At 39.5% G+C, this 19224-nt stretch overlaps 1 long non-coding RNA gene and 1 pseudogene across 1 annotated transcript in view; one reads left to right on the top strand and one right to left on the bottom strand.

Moving 5' to 3' along the window:
• The first annotated feature begins 7924 nt into the window (after positions 1 to 7924).
• The window catches only part of LOC148371634 (uncharacterized), a 79967-nt gene continuing 68667 nt past the window's right edge, over positions 7925 to 19224 (top strand). The window contains exons 1-2 of the long non-coding RNA XR_015849643.1: positions 7925 to 8330; positions 9250 to 9503. This is a non-coding gene — a long non-coding RNA (uncharacterized LOC148371634). The remainder of the gene's footprint in view (positions 8331 to 9249; positions 9504 to 19224) is intronic.
• LOC148371635 (U2 spliceosomal RNA) lies at positions 17144 to 17268 on the bottom strand (annotated as a pseudogene).

A 19224-nucleotide genomic window follows, 5' to 3' on the forward strand; every position in this document is an offset into this window, starting at 1 on the left:
AAGAAATCCGGCTTTCTCTTCCTAGTTTGTGTGTAAACATTCTACACGCGCTGAGAACATTGACATTTTTATTTTTTTACATCTTGCGCATCTATTCAATATGGTTGGTGTAAAGAGTAAAGAAGAGCCGAGCCATTTCTTTTGAAATGAAAGTGGAATAGGAAAGCTTGATGCGCTTGAGAAAATGGTTGGATCACTTTTTTTGGCCACTTTTTACCACGGAGGAGGAAGTCACCTAACTCTTGAAGCTCACCTTCCAAAAGTAAGTTAAACTTAACTTTATTTATCTTTATAGAGCATATTATTCTATGAAATGTTTATTTTTTTACTTATAGTTATTTATAAAAGCCGTAAACATACTTATTTAAAGCCTAAACATACACTTCATACAAAATATAGCACTAAAGCAAAACACAAACAAATTCAATAAACGAGCTATCGTCCGTTCATAAGTAGGGCAGTGTCTGTACTGTAAAGCGTGATTAATAACATTTTGCAACTCACCTGTCATCACTCATGGCGTGTTACTCAACCAATGTTTCAAAAGCAGATGTCGTGCTAAAATGTCTTTTGTTATTTGTTCGTACTTCCTTCGATCCAACAACAACACAATCTGATATAAACACTCAAGGAAGAGTGGGCGTGTTTAAATGTTCCTTTTAAATACAACTGAATACAGTTACAGTGGTGCCGTCTCAAGTTTATAGTACGAAAGCATGCAATTTCTCCCCACTGATATTCTGATATTCGAGCTAACGAACATACTAAAATCTAAAACGTAATTACAACTATAAAATACTAAAATTAGAGATCAGTTTATATGACTTGTGTGTCACCAATAGAGAATGGTAGGAAGCACGAGGGTAGGGGTCGTGGTAAGAACATTGGAATCAACGAGGACATCGTGAGCTAAGAATTCACAGTGAAAGTGTGCTAAATTTTGGTCTTTTCGTTTTTGAAAATATGTTTGCAATACAACACGTGTGAACTACAACTGGTCTGCCTTGAGGGACCACCATTCCACCCTAATGATAAGCTGTGACCCCCCCCAAAAAAAGTACTACACAAATGTATTCAATTAAAGGATTGTGCAGTTTGAAGCAGAGATGGTATTGTTGTGTATGTAGTCGGGTTGCAGTCGGATTCAGAGACAGGCACGGACGGTACAGTCATAGAGTGTTTACTCAACTTCCTCTTCGGTAGTTCTCTAGCACAAGTACAAGGCTGCGCATAAGTATACAGTGACACCGCAGGAAGGGGAGTGTATTACACGACACCACATATTCCCTTTTTGTTAGCATAGGACACAACAGTAGCATTAATCTAAAATACGCAATAACTCTTCGGTAAGTATGAGCTTGTAGAAAACATACATTTCAATATTCATTACCAGATTAGAGGTAAATATTTATCAGAGGTAAGCAATAACGTAAGGAACTATACTGTCAATATCGGTAAGCAAAAGTGTGTAAACCTTGTAAACTTAAGCAGACTGTATGAAGATCACATCATAAACAAACATGACAATTTTTTTAACAATGAACATTCATCATGTCTTTTTTTTTTTTTTTTTTTTTTTTTTTTTTTTTACATCATCACATCTTTTCTGTATTTTTTTTTTTTTTTTTTTTTAAGTCACATAATCTTGAAGCCATGCAGGAGCATGTCGTATTCTCGGTGCACTAGGAGAGGGATGTGTTGAGGGCACAGTTTCAGTTTCGGGTGGCTCAGCAACTTGGTCGCTTGGCAGGAGGCAAGCATCATTATCAGGAGGCTGTGGCGCTGAAACAGCAGCACAGGTGGAAGAATGGGCAAGGTGGAAAGCATTCCACACCTTTCCATCAGACAGCAGATAAGTGGCTGGACCCTTTTGAGCTACCACTGTCAGTGGCTTGGTGAACCTTGAGTGTCCTTTCGCAATGATTCCAGGTTTGCGGATGCGAACCGCAGAGCCAATCTGGAAGCTGGGTGATTTTGCACCGCGACGTTTGTCGGTGTATCGTTTGGACTTCCGTTGTTTGTTTTGTATGTTTTGTAGCATGTTGCCTTTGTCAGCAGTGGGACGCATGGAGTGAAGACCTGTGATGTGAAGCTTTGTATTCAGTGGTCTACCATGCAACAGTTCAGCGGGGGATACTGAAGTCACAGCATGTGGTGTGGCTCTGTAAGTCTGTAAAAACTCAGTGAAGAAGGCTTTCAGTGGTTTACCTTCGATGTTGGCTGTTTGTAGACAGTCCTTGAAGACTCTGTTGAAACGCTCAATTTCACCGTTGGCTTGGGGGTAGTACACAGAGCTGCGACGGTGTGTGATGTTCCTGTCACTAAGGAATGCTTCAAACTCGGTCGACACGAACTGAGGGCCATTGTCAGTAACAATTTCCTGTGGATTACCTTCTCTGCTAAACACAATGGAAAGAAAAGTCATAACAGAGGCAGAAGTAACATTTGAGCAGAAGGCAATCTCAGGCCATCGGCTGTAATAGTCAATGAGGGTGATGGCGAAGCGGCAATCAGCAGGCGCAGAGTGAATAGGACCAACAATGTCCACAGCAACTTTTTCCCAGGCAGCAGTTGGGGTAGGCACAGGCTGTAATGGTGCAGTACGCGTGGTTGCGGTTTTGTCATGCTGCAAGCAGGTGGTGCATGATTTGATGGCGAGCTCAACGTGAGAATCCATTCCAGGCCACCAGTACAAGTCTCTCAGTCTTTGTTTTGTGCGAACTATCCCTTGGTGTGTAGCATGAGCAAGTTGGATCATTTTTCCCTGTAGCTGTTGTGGTATCACAACACGATGAGTGCCACGCACAATGACACTGTTCTGCAAGGCAAGCTCATTTTGCACACGGAAGTATGGCACGATGAGGGGGTCAAGGCCTTTTGTAGTACGAGGCCATCCCTTCTGCATGTAGTGTCGCACCTTCTGTAGCACTGGACATTCCTCACATGCACTGGAGAGCTCATCAGCAGTGACTGCAGAAAAATCAGGAGACACAGCAGCCACCATCTCCATGATGCCATCATTTTCCAGTTTCATCAGCTCCTCCGACACCTTGTCACGCACGGCATATGGGAGTCTGTGTAGCTTTTGCTGGACTGGAGGGAGGTCTGCACGCACTTTAACTTTGTGTATAAAACCTGTAGCAACGCCTAAAGCATTTGTAGTGTTGACAGAGTGACTCATCTCCGATGCAGCAGGTGTTGTAATCTGCCCATCTTGTATGTGGAGGCGAAGTGCAGTGAACAGGTCCATTCCCAGTAGTGGAGTTCCGTCAAGAACTATGTAGAAGTCAGTATGTGCACTCTGGTTGCAGTATGTAGCAGTAAGTTGAAGACAGCCCAACACTGGAATTGGCTTCTTCATGTAGGTCACCAGACGCACAGTAGGCTTTGAGAGAGGCAAGTGCATGAATGACTGTCTGTAAATTCTCTCTGGCAGAATTGAAACTGCTGAACCAGTGTCCACAAGCAGGTCAGTAGTAATTGACTGTTCATCATTCGCATGGAGAGCAACTGTACACGTAAGGCGCTTTGGGACTGCAGCTGTAGGGGCTACATGACACACAGTAAGTTCTGGGACAGTAACTTCTCTTACTGATCGTGTAGGAATTGCGCTGCGGCACACTTTACTAAAATGTCCAATTTTTCCACATTGGTTGCATTTTGCATTTTTAGCAGGGCATTTGGGGTCATTTGCTAGATGAGAGTTGGATCCACAACGGTAGCAGGTTTTGTGTTGATTCCTTTTATCTCTCGAGCGCTGTGTATGTGTACTGCTCTGATTCCTTTTATCTCTTTGTTGCACAAACTTCACAGGAGTGTCGGACACGTGCACATGAGTAATAGCATTAGCTTCTGAAATAGCAGATTCGACTTGTGTAGCAATAGCGATCGCTTTGTCAAGCTTTAAGTCCGTTTCCAGCAGCAAGCGCTCTCTGATTCTCGAAGAGGACATCTTCTCAATGAATTGATCCCTGATCATATCATCAGCAAACGTGCCAAAGTCACAGTTAGCAATTAATTCCCTCAATGCGGCAATGAACTGAGCAGTGGTCTCGCCCGGTCTCTGAGCACGCTGACGGAACTTGGTACGCTGAGCAACGACATTAATCTTCGGTACAAAGAAAATTTCTAGCGCATCACAGGCGGATTTGTAAGAAGTGCCAGTGTCAGGAAGGGAAAGGAAAATTCTCTGCCCTTCTGTGCCTAAACAGTGCAGCAGTAGTGCGCGCTTTCGTTTGTCCGGCATTTCGTTGGCAGTCAATGCTAGCAGGTAATTTTCGAACATCTGAATCCACGTGGAGTACAACATCGTAGGCTCACCCGGGGTTTCAAGCAAAGCAGGGGGTTGTGAAATTCCGATCCAAGTCATCCTCGTCGCCAATATGTTGTGTATGTAGTCGGGTTGCAGTCGGATTCAGAGACAGGCACGGACGGTACAGTCATAGAGTGTTTACTCAACTTCCTCTTCGGTAGTTCTCTAGCACAAGTACAAGGCTGCGCATAAGTATACAGTGACACCGCAGGAAGGGGAGTGTATTACACGACACCACAGGTATAATATTTTTACTTTTTAAAAACAAACAAACAAAAAATGACCAGCAAAACGAAAATGACTTCAACTATCGTTATATACAGTCTACATCGCATATATGCGAACCCCTAAAATTTCTTTTGATATAGCCACATTCTAAAATAGATCCAAACATTTTAATAAATTGTTTACCTAAACGTGTGCTTAATAAACATTGTTATACTGGTAAAAAGCTAAAAAATATGACATTTTAAAACCTGTTATTGGGGGCGGCAGTAGCTCAGGAGGTAGAGCGCTCGTCTTGGGATCAAGGGATCCCAGTTCGAATCCCGGCTTGTCCGTGTTACATGTCGAAGTGTCCTTGGGTAAGACACTGAACCCCTAATACCCCCAATAAGCAGGTTAGCGCCTTACATGGCTGCAAGGCCGCTATTGGGAAATGTGGAGCACATTGTAAAGCGCTTTGGGAAGTCATTGACTTGAAAAGCGCTATATAAATTCAGATCATTTCATTTCATTTATTGTACCTTCCAGCGGTGCTTCAATCGCTGACACTTGTACACCATTTTCGTATGGTCACTGTTTTTCATTTTTCCTTCCACTCATCACTTACTTTCCCGGGACTTATTATTAAGCGCTGAAAAATAAACCAAAACCAACAAAATCACAATAAAATGAGATGGGGTCCCTGTTAAACACGACAAATGATTAAACTGGTAGAAGATATCAAGCAGGGCATTTTTGCTATCTACTGTTTAGGAAGTTAATTGACCCTCTGTTTTTACTTCTTCTTAACATTTTTTGCTAAAGCAAAGGCCAATGGCCCACTAAAAACAGGACGGGTCCACTTTCGGGTCTCGACTTACCAGTTGAGAAACACTGATTTAGGATCCAGTATGAGTATTGTGACTGGCTGGCAACCAGTTCAGGATGTCCCCTGCCCACTGCCCAAAGATGGCTGTAATGGGCTCCAGCAACCCCCCGGGACCCTAATGAGTATAAGCAGCGCAGAAAAGGATGGATAGATGGATGGATGGATTTCATATTGTCACGTGCGGTTGCCCATCAATGTTGAGGTGTTGCTCATCTCTGAAGAGCGGAATGACGCTTTGCACTGAAAAAGAACGGCAAACTGATAATAAAGGTGCTGTATCTGAGTCAAATCAGGAGTTTTCTCTGGCTACTGGCAACCATGGAAACCAGTACCTAAAAAAAAAAAAAAAAAAAAAAGGGCCTGGAGAGGGGTGAGCGCTGGCAGGCTGTATTTGTCCAAGACACACCACAGGGATTGGGTGATACTGGAGTTACTTTTCAAATGAAGTACCTAATTACTCTTTTTTTCAGTAACACACCGAAAATGTGCGTTGCCACCTGCTTTTAAGGGTTCTCAAGCACCATAAATTCAACTCATGAACCCCCCCAAAATTATAGCATTTTTAAAACTATCTACTTTTCTTAATAAAAGACAGATTTTGCTTGAATGTGATGAAGTGAAAAAATAAATAAAAAATCAACTGCCTTGAAATGATTCAGTCCATTTGATCCCTAGCACTGCCCCTTTTTTGCCCAGCTAGTGTCATTTGTGGCATAGCGGCGGAGTCTGTGGAGGCTCCAGTGTATTATGTGACAATGTTATACAGTGTTTATGTTGACAACTATTTTACCAACTAATACCACGACTTTGTTATTACCAACAGATTAGTCATCAATTTAGCTGCATTAAATCAAATGCAACAATGATGGGTGTGCTGACATTCGCAGTTTTTTCTGTGAAAGAGCATCATGTTTAGGTGAGAGTCTATTACCCAAAGGGAATAACGCCGTTATGAATAACAATAAATAACACAGTTATAGATGATGTTACAAAATGGCATTGTTTTTTTTTTTTAGTAACAGGGTAATCTAACTAATAATTTTCTTCTGCCATTTTAGTACCCTTTCAACACTCCTTACAACATCGTTACCGTTACTGTTGATCAAATCGATGCATTATATATTAAATAAACTACCAGCCGTAGCGGGTCTACTCTGCTGTGTTTATTTGTCATCGCTTTATGTTCGAGAACAGCACCCGTAAGATCCAAAATGTATGTGTTATTCATTGTTATTCTTCTTTTGTCCATGGGGTGGCACGTGTTAATTTGATGGTGTATAAAGGTAACAAAGCTTGTATTGTCAGGCAAGTATCTGACCCGAAAGGGCAAAAGTTTTTTTGACCGCTATGTTAAGCTGCACTACGCGAAAGCTGTGCCAAGTTAAAGCTGTGCGACGCGAAAGCTGCGCAAATGTGGTTTCTTGTTAACCTTTGGTTCAAGTGTCTTTTGTGTTGAGGACCAAGCTATCTGACATGACGTTTGTAAAGTTTCTGCTCCTCAGATACAATCACTGGTTTGAGAATGGGTAGGATAGTCTGGTTGGCTGGATACATGGCGGAAGAAGTACAAAATGTCTCCTTTGTCTCGGGTTGTTAGATTTACACTTCAGTGTTAAACAAACTTTGTTGTGTATTTTACTGTTGAACTTTTCATTTTTGTTGTGGAAAAATATTTGAAGTACAGTAGTATATGTCTACTTGACCAGTTATCTGATTTGAGACTGTGAGACTAGTTGTTAACGGATGAAACATATCAAAATTGTTGCTTAGCAATACCGATTATGAGAACACAGAAGTGGAGGAACACCCCTGGCCTCACACCAGCTAAAATATGCAATGTCTACTTTATTCGAGTTCATGGGCTAGCTTGATGTTCTGCCTGCAGAGCCTGTTAAGATGAGTATTGGGGCTTAAAATGTGCCAATTGGAGCTACATGTGTTTACTTTATTCTTTTGATTTATACTATGTTTATTTTATTTTTTGTTAAACCACGTGAATTTGCGTTGGTTATTCTAATCTACTTTTGGTGTAAATGTATTTTTTGTTTATTGGAGTAACTGATAATTTGATGATCTGATTGGTTGTTTAAAGAAATCAATAAATGCGACATTGCTACAATTACTCTGTACTTGAGTAGGTTTTCCACCAAGTACTTTTTTACTTTTACTCAAGTAAGTATTTGAATGACTACTTTTACTTCGACTTGAGTTATATTATTCTAAAGTAACAGGACCTTTAATTGAGTAAAATTTCTGACTACTCTTCCCACCTCTGATAGTGAGTAACCATAACTAATTACGATTGAAAAGTAACGTGCCGAACACTGGTGCTTGCACCCACAGAGTTATGAACCTAAAACCACCCCTGGTACCCAACAATGCCCAAGACCCCAACGCACACTAGATCTAACGGATTTATAATAAAAAGTGCACATTTGTCCTGCAGGAGGGCGGGACTATGGTTTGTAATGAACTAGGCGCGGTCAGAACGAGCCCCATCCATCTATCGCACGTGTAGACAAAGGGGGGATTCCACAACACAAAGCTGCATGTGTCCTGACAAACTTTATTGCCTTTTATTTAATCTTCAATATGCCACGCGCGACACAGGACCGCCTTCGGGTAAATTGTGCCACAGAGAGAAATGATGCATGTGCTTTTTGCCCCAGGAGAGATTTGTTGTGTTCTTTTCCAGTAAAAGTTGCCGGTCTTGTTAGTGCGTCAGCGCTCAAAGTTGAGCACAAAGCGGCAAAGGTAGAGCGACATTGGCACAAAGCAGCAGGCGAGAAGAGAGAGAGGAGCGGTCCCTCTTTTCCTTTGTCTGATGCTCTCGTCTCGCGCTTTTTGGACGCCACTTGGAAGAACGTCATTGGGAACATCGCAAAGTATGTCAAATTACATCTTTGATCTTCAACTTCATCGCAAGTGAGTTTTTTATATGAGTTGCTCGCTTTTTTATCTGTTCCATCGGGATGTTGCGACTCAAGACAAAGCAGCCGTCTGTCAGAAGTTTACTGCGAATGAAATTTTGCACGTGTGCGCGTAGGTCGGAGGAAAAAAGTGGATTCAATGTTGCATTTCGTGCAAAAAAATAACACAGACAAGTTGATTTTACTGTTAATTGTTATGTTTGCGCGCCTGTGATGATTCGAACGCACTGTGGGAATTTACAACAATGCAATCAGGTGTAAAGTGAGGACAAAAAGGAGAAAAAACTTGTTGCGTGAATTTATTAGCAGTTTCTATCTAGACAGTGTGATGAGTTTTCAGTTTTACAAATCAAAAAGTTGTGTATTAGTTGAAAATTTGTTATGTGTTGAGAAGAAACAGAGCAACAGGTACAAGTCTCAGCAGCTTCTTTGTTACAGTAAGGCTCCTTTGTTCTCACTCTGTACAAAGAAAACTTCCACAAAAGCTATACAAATCCACTAGTAAATTACTTTAAAACTGGACATGATTTTTCAAAAGGGTTTTTTCCCCATATTAACAACAGAAGTAGATTTTACTTTTACTTTTGATCTCATGAAACGAATGGGAACTCAGGCGGTCTTGTACTCAAGTCTTGGGTTTTTCTTCTTGTTTTATGTAAGGAAACAACCCTTTATCAAAAAAAACAGAGGATTTTTTGAAAAGAAATTTATTTGATACATCATCCCCTCCCTTGTTTCTAAGTTTTTAAAATACATTCCAGCTTGGTTTAGAGTACTTTTTGGAAAGTAATTGTAAAATAATATTATTCAAAAGCCAGAAATTTTGTTGGTGCTCACAACTTCCAAAGTTGGTTCTCTAATGCCTATTATTCATTGTTTGAAAAAACAAAACAATATGTTTTCCTTGATTTCAGATGGAACTTTTAAATCTTCGTCAAATTTTTGGGAGCTTGACGGTGGCACTTCGGAATCATGTGCGAAAAAGCTTTAAGGATTACGAGACATCGCTTTAATTTTTGGAAGAAGATGAGGCCTCAGGATTTAAACCTCTGGAACAGCTTTGCCTTGAGGAATGCGTCTATTTGGAAATGTAAAAACCTGGATATACTTTGGAGATTAAACCTACGACAGGATGGTGGATTTTTTAATTTTCCCCCTACGAGGTAAAGTAAGTGAGCTAACTTCATATTTGTGCTCTAACTTTCTCCTGTATTATCTTTGTTGCACACACACTTTTTGTAATTCAATGATTTTGGAAGAGTGATTTAATAATCAAATATACATACACTACCATTGAAAAGTTTGGGGTCGCTTAGATATGTCTGTCTTTGACGAGAACAAAGTTTGAATGATCATTTTTTTCAAATTAAAATCATTATTTCTATCCTCCTCAATGTCTTGACTATACTTTTATGTATTTTACAACTCATTTGATGAATAAGAAAAAGTCCGACTTTTAATGGAAAACACAAAATCGTCTGAGTGACCCCAAACGTTTGAACAATAATGTACATAAATTACAAAATGTTAAAAGAAGTGTGTATTGAAAAGTATATTTGTTGAGTAGTATTCTAAGAAGAGAGTAGAAAGGATATAAAGACTATTAGGGCAAAGATAAAACTAGTTTACATTGTTACATTTGGTTGAATTATATAGTAGCAGGAACAATTAAGATTATGCTCAGTCATTTGTTTTTTTTGTCACAAAGAACAACATTTTATTTAATGTTAATTCAAGCAAAATATCTAGTTCTATATGTGTACTTCTTAAGTGCCGTCTTAGTTTTCATTTGAATTTAATTGAGTGGAAGCATACTTTTTTACATTATGTTCATGGTTGAAGTTTATTCAGGAAAGTGCATACTTTAAGTGGTTTAATTGTGATGATACTGCAGGAAATTGAGAATTGGAGGGAAGAGTAAGAGACCCTTACGACTTTGACTCACTTGAACTGCCCCAATCGATGATGTCATTGAAAAACCAATCAGAGCGAGTTATAGCGGTTGTTTGCGTTCAAGCCCCACCCATTGACTTTTATTTGCACACCACGTGCTTTGGCAGCATCACTGTCCCCCTCCATTAGGAAAGCGGAGGACAAATGTGGGATTCTTTTTATGCAGTACCAATCCTGCCATATGTAGAAATAAATAAATACTTACAAATAAATATATGTCGTTTGAATAAATGAACACATTAACAATTAATTCCATACCTTAATATATGACATAAATGCAATGTATTCATCTATGTCCATGCATTTTTTCATTTGTTCTTTCATGTATTTATTTCTTTGTTTATTTTGTTATGCATTTACTTATTTATTCTGTCATTGTGTATTTGTTCACAACAAAATGCTATTCAAATGAGGAGGCAGCCCAATTACCTGAGCTTTTCATCTATTGGTTAATCAGCGATGAACAAATCGGCTGTTGTTGCAGCTGATCAGTCCACCAATTGATTGACCAATGGGTAAAAAGTTCAGTCAGTTTTGCCCGCCCTCCTCATTTGAATCATATTTTTAATGATAGAATACACTACGAAATACATTACAAAATAAATACGTAAATAAACAAATGACAAAATGCATAAATACATTAATACATTACTTTTTTGTAATATATTTGGATTTCTCCATATGGCAGGTGTCACGGTTGCCCATTGCCCTCACTTGGGCCCGCCTGTTTGGCGCCGGCTGCTGCTCGTTGCCTGATTGGCTCCCCCCCTATTTAAACTCAGTGCTTTCATTCACTCCTTGTCAGTCCGTCAACAAACCTCTGCACTTGCAAGACTTGTATTTTGACTCTGTCTGTTCCGTCCTGTCCTGTATCTGGTATTGATCCCCATCTGTCCTGTCCGTTTTCGATCTCGTCTGCCTCTGGCTGTTTTACCGCGCCCGACTTCTCTGTCTCACTTCTTCCGCCCAGCGATCGCCGAATCACTGGCGTTTGTGTTCACGCGCATGACTGCCACATTCCCGTAAAATAAAGCTTGTGTGAAAACGTTACGCGTCTGGGTCCTCCGTCTGTACGGGTTCTGAAAGCAGTATCCATTTTTGAAATCTTTTGACTTTTGTATTCCGCATATTAACCCAAAATAAATAAATATGCTTGTTTATAATAAGTCGCTTAGAAAAAGAATATGTGCCGAATTTACTTAACTTTATTTTGTTACGTTGTTGCACATAAGAAATCACCTAGATCCTGATTATATCAAGTAGGTGAATTGTCCACTTAAAACAATATAAATCTGGATCGATTGTATTAAACAGAAAAAAAAATCACTTGGATACAGATGAATTTTCTAAGTGCCTAAGTAAAAAAATCAGATTAAATATATGCATCTAAATCTAAAAAAAAATATTGCCGTCATTTGACAAATGAGTATATTTGATATGCATTTTTCAGTACAAAGATGTAGCTTTGCATGAGAAAACTCCTTGAAATGCCATTCACATGTCGCAATAACTTTTTGGACAACAAAAGTGGTTATGCTTTGAATCAGGGATCTCTAACGTGGTGCTCGCTGGGACCATGTAGCCCCCTAAGTATACCTTAGTGGCCTACAGACAGGTTCTGAAAATGGGTCATTACGATTTTCCAGGAAATTTGATGTTTTAGTGGTTGATTGAGCCTATTTTAAGTCAACCTGGTAAAAACACAGTAACAACATAGTAATAACACGATAAGTTCTAATTTTAGAAAGGCGTATCAAATTGGTAGCTATTCGTGCCTATCAGTATTACAAAGTAGCTCTCATCTTAAAAAAAGTTGCTGATCGTTGCTTTACATTGTTGTATGATTAAAACAAAAATCTACAAACAAACAGTCAACTTGGTCAGTATTTTCTCAGAACAAATCACAGCATAATTCTGGTCTATTTTATGGAACTCAGTAGGCAAGTGATATTTATGTGGAGAGTACAGATGCTTGCGTGGAAGCGTTAAAGTGTGGCAATCGTAATGAGCATTTCATCAAATTATGAAGCAGTCGGTCAGTAAAGATCATTTAGGTTGTGTACCAACGTCTGTGCCATTATTTTGCTGTTAGCCTCTTGTGCCATAGCAACTAAGGGAGTTTGCTAATTTACTGTATTTTCTAAATAAGCTTAGCGCAAGCCAGTATCAGGGTTTGTACGGGTGCTCGAAATACTTGCAAATATTTGAAATTTAAAGTTGTTTTTTAAAGGATTGAAAAAGTGCCTTAATTTGGGGGAAAGTGCTTGAAATTTTTGCCATATGTGCTTAAAAGTGACACCCATATTGCCCTCTGGTGCCCTCCCTTACCTATTGCATTTCTTCTTCCCTCTTGATTAACTGCAGCTGGCATTAGTTTTGATTGTCCTTCGAAGCGTCATCCCCCTATGAGTCTCGCCCAAGATAACAAGTGCATGCTACACCTAAAAAGAGTATTATGAAATGTGGTTAGCGCGTGTGCGGCGCAGTTGTGAGGTCATGAGATCGAACATTCCTGTGTGGAGTTTGCATGTTCTCCCCGTGCTTCCGTGGGTTTCCTCCAGGCACTCCGGTTTCCTCCCACATTCCGAAAAACATGCAGGTTAATTGGCCGGTTCAAATTGTCCCCTGGTGTGAGTGAGCGAGTGAATTGTCTGTCTCTGTGAGCCCTGCGCCTGGCTGGCAACCAGTTCAGGGTGTCCCCTGCCTACTGCCCGAAGATAGCTGGGTTGGGTTCCAGCACCCCTGCGACCCTACTGAGGATAAGCGGTGCAGATAATGGATGGATGGATGGACTTTAAAACTCCTTTAAAAGTGCTTGACTATGGCCATGAAAAAGGTCTATGAACCCTTTAGTATGAGTCTAGCATGACTCAATTGGCAGCAACATGGTAGCACTAAGCAAGTGAAATATTTTACCATTTAGATCTTTTTTTTTATGTTAGACAAGGGGTTGGGAACCTTTTTGACTCGGAGAGCCATGAAACAAATTTATTTTTTCATTTTTTCAATTTTATTTTACCATGTGCAGTTGATGAAAATATAGATAGATAGATAGATAGATAGATAGATAGAGAGATAGAGAGAGAGAGAGAGAGAGAGAGAGATAGATAGATACTTTATTCATCCCCACAGGGAAATTCACATTTCCAGCAGCATCCCTCCGCTGAGAACAATACAATAATAAAGCAAAAGGAATACAATATACAAATGCCCAATGTGACGTGCTAATACCCACTGCAGCGTGTTGTATAGAGTATTTAAATAGTGCTACATAAAATACACACTGCAATAAAAGTACGGTAAAATGCAATGTAGGGGGTGTGGTTTAATGTGGGCCTTTACTCCGCCGGGTGGAGTTAAAGAGCCTCATGGCATGAGGAAGAAAAGATCTCTTCAGTCTGTCCGTGGTACAAGACAGTGACAGCAGTCTGTCGCTAAAGCTGCTCTTCTGTCTGGATATAATGCTGTGTAGTGGATGTGATGAATTGTCTATGATTGACCGCAGCTTTTTCAGTGACCGTCTCCCAGCTACTGTTGTCAGGCTGTCCAGCTCTGTGCCCACAACAGAGCTCGCTTTCCTCGCCAATTTATTCAGCTGCAACACACAAACACACACACTCGAGGTCAATGCTGCAGTTGTTTCTCTGTATATACTATATATACTAATAATGATGCCTGAGCTAGTGTTTCATATTAACAAATAGCCCACTTAAATATTGCCTCCCTCCAGCAGTTATTTAAGATCAATGAGTTTCATTTTGATCATCATTTTTGTTGCAAAGCAGGGTTATTTTGTAAATTGTCAAAAAATACTACAGACGGGAATGTTACTGATGAGCTATGTGACCACGTCACTAATCTTGGGAATCCAGTGGTAATCATTCTTCGCTCTCTTTCATAGCTGAAAATCCTCGACATCTTCAAAATCTACAAACATACATGTCAAATGTCCTTATCTGCATCATTGATCAAATGTCATGTTTTGATAACATGCACAGATTATGGCTGGTTGGCTGGATCTATTACCCACTGGGGTTGTTGGGGTACCATTTCTGTGGTATATTTTGTGCAAGTACAGCCTGCTGGCGCCCATGCCATCTCCAGGCCAATACATGTTTCCACCCAGTCTCAAACCGGGGACCTTTCGAGTGTTAGGCGAATGTGCTAACCATTCCCTAACACTTGAAAAATATCAAGGAAATGGTAGAAGGCAGATGTCACATTTGCTCGTGTATTCCAATGCATCTCATCAGCCAAGAGACATAGAAAAATCATAACAGTCTTAAAGTCTTCCTCATGCCATGAGGCTCTTTAACTCCACCCGGCGGAGTAAAGGCCCACATTAAAACACACCACCTACATTGGATATTACCGAATCTTACTGCAATATGTATTCTGTGTAGCACTATTTAGTTACTCTATATAACACGCTACAGTGGGCATTTACACGTCACACTGGGTATTTGTATATTGTATTCTTTTGGCTTTATTATTGTACTGTTCTCAGCTCAGGGATGCTGCTGCAAATGTGAATTTCCCTTAGGGGATGAATAAAGTATCTATCTATCTATCCATCTATCCATCTATCCATCTATCTATCTATCTATCTATCTATCTATCTATCTATCTATCTATCTATCTATCTATCTATCTATCTATCTATCTATCTATCTATCTATCTATCTATCTATCTATCTATCTATCTATCTATCTATCTATCTATCTATCTGTCTGTCTGTCTGTCTGTCTGTCTGTCTGTCTGTCTGTCTGTCTGTCTGTCTGTCTGTCTGTCTGTCTGTCTGTCTGTCTGTCTGTCTGTCTGTCTGTCTGTCTGTCTGTCTGTCTGTCTATCTATCTATCTATCTATCTATCTATCTATCTATCTATCTATCTATCTATCTATCTATCTATCTATCTATCTATCTATCTATCTATCTATCTATCTATCTATCTATCTATCTATCTATCTAAAGTAAGAAAAGAGCTATAGCGCTCCTGCCATAAGTGGTAGAAACATGGTTATGCACTCCCAGCAGACACGAGTTTATAAGTTGTTTGTCAACGTGATTAACACATGTAAATCTACACACCATCTCCATGCCATTAGTTTACATAAGTATCAATGCAGATTATTATCAAAACAATAAATGTGAAGATTGATTGCAAGTGCCAATCAGTGCCACCACTGCAGCTCAACTTTACATGATCTGCTCACCTTGTCCGACCTTACCTAACATGTTATTTGCGAAGTCGTTATATTTTTGTTCAGTTGCTAAGCTAATTACCACTCTTGTTTTTTAGCAGTGCATTGGATGTCCTGAAAGGTTATATGATTGACACATTTAAAAAAAATGCAGGTAACGGATATTTGAATATTTTCTGATTAGAAAATCTTTCTTGTCTATCAGTAATCAATCTGCATTGGTTAATGATCAGAAGCAAAACAAGCATTTATCCTCTTCCTGCTGTCTGTGTGGCTCAAGTGCAGGTCAGTGCATGGAAGCGGCTGGATCAGTGTAATGTGGGTCAGTCAGCGTTACGGTGACACACAGGTGGGACAGATATAGGTCAGTGGCATCGTGCGAGCGCTGATGAGTCATGCAGACCAGGTTAGCAGGAGATAGGAGATGTGAGCTTGTGTCTGCCCGTGCACATTAAAAAAGAAAGGATTCTGAGCTGCTGAAACAGGAAAGGAGTGCGTCCATCCGGCGAGGGTTTGTGAAGAACGTTGGGCCGGACATTGATTCGTGTTTATTCACAGTTTTTCACTGCTTTATGTCCTTAGAAAACTTGACAAGAATTGCACAATAAATTATTTTGGGTACTGTCATGTTAAATCTCTACAGTTACTATACACTATATATATCTACTGCAGTAAGAATTATGGGATTTTTCAGCACCAGGAGATATTTTTAGCCAGGTTTGAACCCATCGGAATGAAAATCAGCACTCCAAATCTGAAACAATGGCAACAACAGGAGGCAGAGGAGTGCTAAAAACGAATCAGTTAATTAACAAAATCAAGAAACAAAAACACAGCAAAGACAAGGGGCAAACGTGGCAACCACCCAATTGCGAAGACAGAAAGCAAATTGTGGAACTAACTGAAGAGACACCTGCAAAACAGATTGCATAGGATATTGTTGTTTTGATTATTATGACTGTTACGTCATTGTATCTATCGGCCAGTCATGTTGCTGTTCTTTGAGATACACACTCTTTAGGGAGGATCTGCCTTTGTAACATAGGAGATCTAATAGAAATAAAGGGCCATGGGGAAGGGGTGTCAGAATAGGTTGGAATGTTCTATCTGGTTTTGGGCTATCCCCTATTCTCATTGCAAGTTAAAAAATCCATTGATGTCTTCTTTCCCTCTTTTGAGAGTCTCCCAGAGTATAGACTTAACACAGGGGCAGAGACATAAGAAAACAACACTACATTAATTTAGGTGCAAATTTATAATTTTTAAATTAATGTCTTGCCTGTGAGATTTCCATTGATTCATATAAAAAACACAGAAGAAAAATAATAAAAAACCCTGATAAAATTTAACCTAATCTTTATAGGACTGTCTTATCTTTGTGGATTTTGTTGTAGAGTACATTTACTGACTGTTTTATTAAGTGATGACACTTATACATGGAAGTTGTAGTTTTTTAACTTCTCAGTGAAGAAGAATCACATGTAGAGCGGGGAGGGGGGGGTTTAAGGGTTATTGTTCTATCTTCTTTATTCATTATCCATTATCCGTTATCGGTCAGTTCATAATACGCTACAAAGCCTAGGAGCCGGGACTCTTACTCACTGCCAAAAGGCCAAGCTAAGGTCCTAGCCTTAAAGCCTTGTTGCGATCATTGCGAATGCACCGTTCCCGGAGGTACTGCAATACCGGGCAGATGCGTGGAGTGGACAGAGCAAGCTCTTATTCCATCTCCGGATTGCAAAAATCACATGACTACATAGATCCGTAAATTAGTCATTATTTAGCCTATTCGCGGTCGTCACTGACTAGATAGTATGCAATTCTAAAACCACATCATTACAGTAAACATTTGATGCCTTTGCTCTTCGTTGTGCATCTTAATTGCATCCTTATCTTTAGACAATACATCAAATACATTGATGGTTTCATACCATTTACAGTTTTGTGTGAGTATTATGTGGGTGCTTTTGTGCCTTGTCTCACAAAGAGATGAGTTCTGAAGCTGATCCAGTGAATTACACAGCAACATTCGCACTATAATCGGTGTCATCTTCCCGCTAAATGTGTGACTAAGCTGTATTGCTCATTAAAAGGGGCAGTAGTTTTGTAGCACTTCAACTATCGGGCTTTACTATCATGCTAATTTAACAACTTTATTCAGTTTAGATACCAGAAAGGAAACAATGGTGCAGTGAGTTCAGTCCTGTCAGAGTACTGTATAAGGACTGCCATATTTATTGTTGTATAACATGCACTCTTGTACAAAAACTCAAAACCTCAGCATGGGGAAAATTAAAAATAACCTTGAGAAGCGACCGCACATGAGGTAATCCTGCTTCTAGGATGACCAGCCTATAATGGATGCTGCAATTCCGTCATGCAGATTCCTCTATTGGAAGATACAGCTGAGTGTCATCTGCATAGCAATGCAAACTGATGTTATACTTGGGAGAAATATCACTTACGGAAGCATATACATGCTGAAAAGAAGGCAACCAAGGAGTGAGCCCTGTGGAACGCCATAGGCAACACTAAAAGGCTTGGAGGTCTAACTTAGCATTGTAAGTGCCAAATGTTGGAGAATACTTGTAGCCATGATTAAAATGCTTTATTTTTTGACAACGTAAACTAGATTAGAATAGAATATGCCTTTATTGTCAACTATAACCACAATACCAATATACAATTTACATTGTATTAATTTAATGTCTTTCAAAGTCAGATTTATCATTAGATACACCAGATTAGTTTTTTTCTTGCTTTTTTTGTGTTTTTTTTTTTTAAATCGTTCAGCACAACTTTCTGCTTTCTCTATTCTCTAACATTCGTCTCTGGTACCGTGACTTAAAATAGTGTGATAATGACATAAAATGTAATGCCTTTTTAAATGGCTTAATTTGTTCCAGTGCAGAAGTCTCCAACCCGTTTTAAGATGCGAGCTACCTTTTGTTACTTATTGGCACAAAGTTCACCCAGTTTGATATGCATTTGTAAAATAGCAAATTATTATGTTATTACTATGTTATTACCAGGTTAATCATTGGAAGTGGGGTTAATAGACTAAGGCTGCACGATATTGCAATTTTGATGTGATTTTCAAATTTAAAAGATGAGTGGATTTTCTGTGCTAGTTATGGATTTTTTGTAAGTACTTAACCCTCTTGTTATCCACAGGTAAAAATGACCTGCCACTGTGTTGATAAATCCCAGAGAATCCTTTTGAATTATATTTTATTTAACTTTAAATGTTATGACTTTTCTTAGTTTGGTCCCAACAGTAGACAAATAAAATGTTTTAAATTTTCATTTCCATGTAAGCTGTATAAAAAAAGCACAAATGTCAAATTGACATGCTTTGATCTTAAAGCCCTAATGTGTAATATCTGAACACTAGATGGCACTGTGCTGCCTGGTACGGGCAAGAGCCAGTGATGCACGGCAGGATGCCAGAAGAACAAGGCGCCAATCCAAGATAAGAGGGGGATTCCACTGTGAAAAAGAAATACCAATTTCTGGACTCATGATTTTTTAAAAATGTAACATTGGTTCATGGTTTTTGCTCAATATTCAAATCAATGTGTATTTTTTTTTTTTACTGGATGTAGGTTTTTTTTCACCACTAGGAGGCACTAAATATTACACACTGTCCCTTGTAGAAAACAGTGCCCCCTTCTGTGGAGCTTTTTTATGGTTGATGTCTGCTCACACGAAGCTCAATAATAATAATAATAAT

Source organism: Urocampus carinirostris, chromosome 2 (genome assembly GCF_059441175.1).
Source record: "Urocampus carinirostris isolate Australia breed hairy pipefish chromosome 2, RoL_Ucar_1.0, whole genome shotgun sequence".
NCBI lineage: Eukaryota > Metazoa > Chordata > Actinopteri > Syngnathiformes > Syngnathidae > Urocampus > Urocampus carinirostris.